Source organism: Limulus polyphemus, unplaced genomic scaffold, assembly GCF_000517525.1.
Source record: "Limulus polyphemus unplaced genomic scaffold, Limulus_polyphemus-2.1.2 Scaffold2468, whole genome shotgun sequence".
Classification (NCBI taxonomy): Eukaryota; Metazoa; Arthropoda; class Merostomata; order Xiphosura; family Limulidae; genus Limulus; species Limulus polyphemus.
In genome coordinates, this window is record NW_013668078.1 from 42,900 (window position 1) to 51,324 (window position 8,425).

The 8,425-nt window shown below is 29.8% G+C and overlaps 1 pseudogene; it reads right to left on the reverse strand.

Moving 5' to 3' along the window:
* The window catches only part of LOC106467054, a 22,540-nt pseudogene extending 17,499 nt beyond the window's left edge, over window positions 1-5,041 (reverse strand).
* Between the last annotated feature and the right edge of the window lie 3,384 nt (window positions 5,042-8,425).

Below are 8,425 nucleotides of genomic sequence, written 5' to 3' on the forward strand. Positions count from 1 at the left end.
CATCAAGTCAATACAGCTCTACATGAATGTATTCTGGTTCAGCTGTCTCAACAAGTTAATACAGCTATACATGAACATTTTCTGGTTCAGATATCTCATCAAGTCAATACAGCTCTACATGAATGTATTCTGGTTCAGCTGTCTCAACAAGTTAATACAGCTATACATGAACATTTTCTGGTTCAGATATCTCATCAAGTCAATACAGCTCTACATGAATGTATTCTGGTTCAGCTGTCTCATCAAGTTAATACAGCTATACATGAACATTTTTCTGGTTCAGATATCTCATCAAGTCAATACAGCTCTACATGAATGTATTCTGGTTCAGCTGTCTCATCAAGTTAATACAGCTCTACATGAATGTATTCTGGTTCAGCTGTCTTATCAAGTCAATACAGCTCTACATGAATGCATTCTGGTTCAGCAGTCTCATCAAGTTAATACAGCTCTACATGAACATATTCTGGTTCAGATATCTCATCAAGTCAATACAGCTCTACATGAATGTATTCCGGTTCAGCTGTCACATCAAGTTAATACAGCTCTACATGAATGTATTCCGGTTCAGCTGTCACATCAAGTTAATATGGATCTATATGAACATATACTTTATATATCAAGCCCACATATGTGAATTCGGTGTTTTAGATGGTTAGCCATAACAACCCCTGAATAAAGGACATTAAACTTTATATGATATGGAAGTGACATTACATTGAAAACTTGATCATGTGAATATCTCCACATTTTTAATACGACATTTCATTATAGCCCACCTCTATATAAAAAACAATAACCTTTTTTTGTCAGTTTAAATTAAAGCAAATCATGCATAAACAAATGGAAAAGAAAACCTGGGAACTATTTTTTTTGGTTTAAACTTTCCTCTTAAAGACTAAGAAAAAAGTGTTGATCTGTTTAGTTGCCTGAAAAGATTTTTTTTTAATTACTCAAGCTTTCATTCACACAAGTTTCAATGTTGTTTTTAGTTATATATATTATTTACATGTCTGTAACTTGGATTACTTTTAATCCAACAGATTATGAAATTATTGATTTATATGTAGCATAATGATGCATATACATTCTTTTTTTATTTTTTACAAATAAAATTAAGACTTTTAAATACCCTAGAACTAAGTGGAGAAAATGAAAGTTTGTTCCCTAACAAACTAGTTATCAGTAGAATTATAAACATAAACACTTCAGTACATTTGACCAGCTTATTAAAGTAATGACATCAGCTGTTTTTTGTTGACTGTTTCGAATGTAATGCTGTTAATGTTTGTAATAGCATTTCCTTAATTTTCTCACTGATAAGGGAGAAAAACAGACCTAGAACTGACACTAATTTGCCTCAGAAAAAACAAAATATAAATTCATACAGAGGGCTGTATCCCTAATATATTTGTTTTGCTACACTAATATTCTGAAATTATTAGCTATGAGATACAAGCATCAAGTAAATATTTGGGATAAAATCTATTTTTATCTTTATAACTTAGCGATAATGTGTAACAAGCATAAGTTTTACAAAACCTTTGAATTTGAAAATAATGTTTGCTATTGGCAAACAAAAACATACACAAGTTACCAGAGGATCAATTTTCAGAGGAAAAATTATGCAACTATATTGAATCTAGTTTAATAGATCATTACACTCATGAGAACACTTAACAGGATTCAAAATCATGAACTTTTATAGCAATAGTGATACTCTCATCAAATTAAGAAAATAATCTATGTAAATACTAGATCAGTTTCAACTATTTGTGCATACAAGTATACACCATCCTTTGCTTGATACTTTTTTCACCTCTACTCAAAAAATTAAATTTAAAAACATTTAACTGAATGAATGGTCTAGACAAATAAACACATATTGGTTAAGTCTTTACAAATTGATGAACAGATGTTATGAAAAACTTTTCTTTTAACAACTATTACAGCAACAGTTCCAAATCTGTTAAATTCACTTTTAAATAAACCTAAATTCATACAATTACTTACAAATATGAAACAAGAAATTTTCTTGGCAAGCTAACATCAAACAGGTTAAGGCCCCTTTCATCTGACTATAAAACTAGTTAAAGCACTTCTCAGCTGACTAACATTAACAGGTTAAAACACCTTTCAGTTGACTAACATTAACAAGTTAAGGCACCTTTCAGCTGACTATAAAACTAGTTAAAGCACTTCTCAGCTGACTAACACTAACAGGTTAAGGCACCTTTCAGATGACTAACACTAAGAAGTTAAAACACCTTTCAGTTGACTAACACTAACAAGTTAAGGCACCTTTCAGTTGACTAACATTAACAAGTTAAGGCACCTTTCAGTTGACTAACATTAACAAGTTAAGGCACCTTTCAGCTGACTAACATTAACAAGTTAAGGCACCTTTCAGCTGACTAACATTAACAGGTTAAAACACCTTTCAGTTGACTAACATTAACAGGTTAAAACACCTTTCAGCTGACTAATATTATACTGCTGGATAAACTATACATGATGGGTATGAGGAGAAAGTAACATAACTGGTTTATGAATTATTTGAGTAATATGGTTGCAATAACAAGAATTGGAGAAATAATGACTATAAAATATGGTGTTCCACAAGGTTCTATTTTAGGTCCACTACTGTTTAATTTATATGTTAATGATATTGTAAATATAGGTTTAAAGAGTAAAATGTATCAATATGCAAATGATATAGCTTTAACTGTAACTCATGTTGATGTGGAAGTTGGCAAAGAAATTTTACAATTTGATTTTAATAAATTAAGGTATTGGCTTAATATAAATGAAATGTATATGAATACTGATGAAACAAAAACTATGATAATTCATTCACAATATACATATATTATTAACAAAAAGTTTTATATATTCATGATCAAAGATGTAGTAATAAATATAAACATTTATTTGTAGATAATAAGCAGTATTCTGATTGTAACTGTACTTGTATAGAAAATGTTAATACTAAGACATACTTATGGCTAATTATAGATGAGGTTTTCAGTTGTTCTAAACATATAAATATGGCTTGCAATAAATTAAGAACTATTACAGCAAAATTATGGAGTATACAGAATATTTAACCAATTAACATAAAAAAAATTATTTATTCATCTTTAGCAGAATCTGTTATACATTATGGATTGACAATATATGGTTCAACAAGTAACATTCACTTAAATATATATATATATATGTATAATTCAAAAAAGAATGTTTAATATGATAATCTTAAATAAAAATGACGAACATATGAAATTATCAGAAATCAATTATTTTATATAAATGAACTTTATAAATACATAATAATTTTTGAATTCCTAGTATAGTTTAAATCATAAAGTACTAAAAATCATGTGTATAAAAACACTAGAACATTAGAAAATAAGTATTACGAAATTCCAAATTACATCAATAACTATAGAACAAGAGTTGAAGAGTATAAAATATCATATATAATGAACCAAATCCCTGGGGAGCTATGGAATATAAATACAGAGTATAAAATACCATATATAATGAACCAAATACCCGGGGAGCTATGGAATATAAATACAGAGTATAAAATACCATATATAATGAACCAAATCCCCGGGTAGCTATGGAATATAAATACAGAGTATAAAATACCATATATAATGAACCAAATCCCCGGGAAGCTATGGAATATAAATACAGAGTATAAAATACCATATATAATGAACCAAATCCCCAGGGAGCTATGGAATATAAATACAGATGTTTATAGACAAACTGATAGGATATAGGATTAATATTATATTATTTTTTTAGTATCTTTGTTATTGCTTGTTTGTGATAAAAGTACAATAGCATTACAGAATATGTTTCTGTGTTATGTTCAATAAGTTGTTGATTTTGGATATACGTTAATATAAAATGATGATTGAGATAGATTTCTAATATCAATTTTGCCCTTTTGTGTTTTGTTTATTTATATTTATTAATATATATAGAAATTTTTGGTCACAGTTATTAAGGAGTTTTCCACAAATAAGCTGATTAAGCTTCATGGAAACTTCTTTATATTAATGTTTATTTTTTATTGATATGTACATATTGTATGTGAAAAAAAAAATTAATACATATTATCAGCCAATTAAAAAGCTGTATTGTAAATAAAAAATAGTATTAACTTGTATACACAGGTAATATTACCATTATTATTATCACCTAAAATCAAACTTAGCCTTTATGTCACGGTCATTATTTGATACACACGCATCATACATCGCTAGGGTAACCAGGCATCCAGCAAAATAAGGATATGTCCTCCATCCGGCAGGCATTTTGGGTATATTGATATTCTTCGGCATTTTACTTAGATATATAAGAAAGAAGTTTTACATATATACAAACACACAAAAAGTCTAGGACAACTCGGCGCTGCTAATGTTTTCGTTAACAAAACGTTGTCCATTTCCCACACAAACATATGTATGTGTGGCTGTGAGTGTATACAGTAATATATGTACATCTACTTTTTTAATTTCGAATCTTATATCTATCCTCCATTTTCATCTTCAATGTCCTCCTTTCACCTACAGTCCTCTGGTAACCCTATACATTGTCATACTTCCATTACAGGAACAAATTAAAAGGATTAATAAAAGTTAGTACTGAACCAAGATTGCACAACCTATGTGGTCAAGCAGGGCTGACGAGGGGGGGGGGGGCAGCTGGCCCGGGGTTCTGTTGAGGGACCCAGTAGTGGGATTTCCAAACAGTATTAGTATACTATAGTATAGTAACGTGTATTAGTACTAGTATTAGTAAACATTCGATTTTATACTTACTAATACTTCAGTTTCACAACCGAGATATTTAATTTTAAGAAGCACCAACTCCTCTCATTGCGCGAGTACATAATATGAAAGCATCACGTATTTAAAGTTAAACTGTTTAACATAATCCTATTAACACTGAACAATCTAACTTAATAATCTTAACGTTATCGAAACTCTAAAAAGTAAAATCATCTAGACTCCAGAGAATATTATATGAATTATGCAGTAGTAATGACAGCGCCCTCTACTCAAGAATTGAAAATTAACATAAATAAAATTCGTATTATGCGCCACCTTAGTTGTTTTAAGCATTTTCTTCTAGACAAAAAAACTATTATACAAATTATACTTTACGCTTAGAGTTGAGACTAGTGAACTTGGAAACCATATCCAATTTTGAAAAATACAATAATGAACAATGTAAGCAGCAAACCTTCTCAAAATAACATAATGGAGTCGCATTACATTAAAAGCTTCGGTATCTATATGATTTGTTGAATTTCGCGCAAAGCTACTCGAGAGCTATCAGCGTTAGCCGTCACTAATTTTGAAGTATATTTGTTTGTATGCAATTAAGCACAAAGCTACACAAAGAGCTATCTCTACTATACCCACTACAGGGATCGAAACCCGGTTTCTAGCGTTGTATGTCCGCAAACGTACTGCTGTGCCACTGGGGGGTATTTTGAAGTAATAGACTAGAGTGAAGGCAGCAGCTAGTCAATACCAACAACCGCCAACTTTAGACTATACTTTATCAACGAATAATGTGACTGGCCAACACTTTATAATGCCCTCACACGGCTGAAAGGGCAACCAAATATGGTGACGGATTTTGTTCCCAAATCTCACAAATTGCGAGTCCTAACCATCAAGTCATGCTACGTCTGATATCTTTATGATAATCAGATTACAAATATGAGAAAGGAATAAGTTTTTACTTCTAAATCTAACTGAAGTTACATAAGACTAAAACAAAAACAGAAAAAATTATTAAGTTTTTAACCTCTCAGCATGTTTCTTTTCCTTAAAAACAATGATTATGACATCTCACAAATGCTCTGAAAATGGAAAATGAACTTCGTGTAGCGTAGGGCTCTCTTAAAGTATAATTTTTTTACACAGAATTTTAATAAAAAAAATGGCAACAAAATATAAAATATTCATATTCTCAAGTGTTTAGAACATCAAATCAACAATACAGTAACGTCGTGTCTCAAAAGAGTGGGAATAATTATTATAATTGTCACTATTACCTATTTTCTCCTTTAGTTTTCTACCTTTGTATAAAGTCATCTGGAGTCATGTGTGCTTGCAAACCAACATTGTTTACTAACTTTCAAATAAAAACAGTACATACGTAGTTTTCCATCATAAAAATTTCAAGTATATTTGAAACAATGACTACTTGTACTTTCTAATTGATATTGTGATTTAACAGTACATATACAATCTAAAGATAATGAAAAACCTCAGCCTTGCCAGGAATAAGGACACTTAGTGTGTTAACATGTATTGGGTCTGAAATTCCGCTTCTTTATTTTTTAAACCACAATTTTCTCAGGTATATGAACAACGGCGTAAAAGTATTTTCAACAGTATTGCTCAGTATAAACAAGAGCTGCCATCTTTTGAGTTAAATATAAGTTAACTAAATTGTTTCATTATGTGTTAAAGAAACATATCATAAATAGTTGTGCAACAGATGTGTACCTAACATGCAGATACATAAAATTCTCTTAATTTTCTTTGCAGTTTCAGTGCAATTGCAAGCAGTAAACTGAATAAACAACTAAACACTACGTGATTATATTTACTGAATATATGTGTAGTTGTTTCAACTGACTTTTCAAATAGTTTTGTGTAACACTCCTAGCAATAACAATTACCAGTAATTATATATATTGTATCCTGCTTTACTAAACCAAACATTTATTTCTTAGTCCCCCACCCCAAATCATTAACTATTTATATCAAGAGAATATTGAAAACAGTTTTTACAGATCACGTGTTATCTGTTAATATGAAAATATAGAAGTACCTATTTGTGATAAATATATACAACATTGAATTGAATGACAAACAATTTTTTACTAAAAATATTTTATCTTGTCATAACAAGTATAAATTGATCACACACACTATATAACAATTTGTATTGTAATTTAAATTATCATATATGTATATCACATAATTATGAGGAAATAAAATATCTAATTTTTCAGTCTCTACCTTCATACAATCATTTCACCAAATTTAATTTGTTATAGTGTGACATATTCTTTCAAAATACTACTTGTATTACAATAATAAAGAACTACATAGTAAAGAAAACAAGTTTCACTGTTTGTGTAGTGTGAGAACACTACCAACAGTGTGAAGGATTTAGGTTTAAAGTTTTTTATATATAATGAAACTATTTCCAAGTTGAAGGACTTGTCTTAAATCCAGTTAACATTAGTTTTTTAATTTATGAGAAAACACAAATTAGACTTGTAACTGCATAATAGTACCACTTAGTATACAAATGAATTATTTGAAAAAAAAACAAGGACAAGTATTATTCAATCTTGGATATGTCATTTGAGCTCAACAAGTATTCTGCATGATGTGGAGCACTTTGCAATGCTATGTCAACAAATTTCTGAAACTCTTGTTTTAGTGCAGTACTTGCACAGTCTATTTTATATTTTTCAACTTCTGCATTTTTCAACTTTGCACACAAATTAGCATTTTCAGCTTCAAGCTCAGACACACAACTTCGCAACACTTGAATTTCATTATTGTGAACATTTAAAATCTGTTGTAACTTTTCTTTAAATTGTAACTGTTCATCATCCTTCATTTCTTGTAGCATATTTTGAAATTCTTTTTTCAGATGAACTTTTTGTTCAGCCAGAGCATTATTTTTAGCTTCAGTTGCTTCCCAAAGAATATATCTGAGTTCATCCTCAAACTCTCTGTATAAAAGATTAAAATCATTCATCTGAATTTATACTAAAGATATCTTTAAAAAACTAACAAATAGTAAGTAAACAGTCAAATCTCAAAGAAAAACTAACAGCTAGTAAACACAGTCACATCTAAAAACTAACAATTTGTAAAAACAGTCACATCTCAAAGAAAGACTAATAACTAGTAAAACCAGTCACATCTCAAAGAAAGACTAATAACTAGTAAAACCAGTCACATCTCAAAGAAAAACTAACAACTGGTAAAAAACATTCACATCTCAAAGAAAGACTAACAACTAGAAAAAACAGTCACATCTCAAAGAAAGACTAACAACTAGTAAAAAACAGTCACATCTCAAAGAAAGATTAACAACTAGTAAAAACAGTCACATCTCAAAGAAAGACTAACAACTAGTAAAAACAGTCACATCTCAAAGAAAGACTAACAACTAGTAAAAACAGTCACATCTCAAAGAAAGACTACCAACTAGTAAAAACAGTCACATCTCAAAGAAAGGTATCAACTAGTAAAAACAGTCACATCTCAAAAAAAACTAACAGCTAGTAAAAAAAACAGTCACATCTCAAAGAAAACTAAATACTAATAAAACCAGTCACATCTCAAAGAAAACTAAATACTAA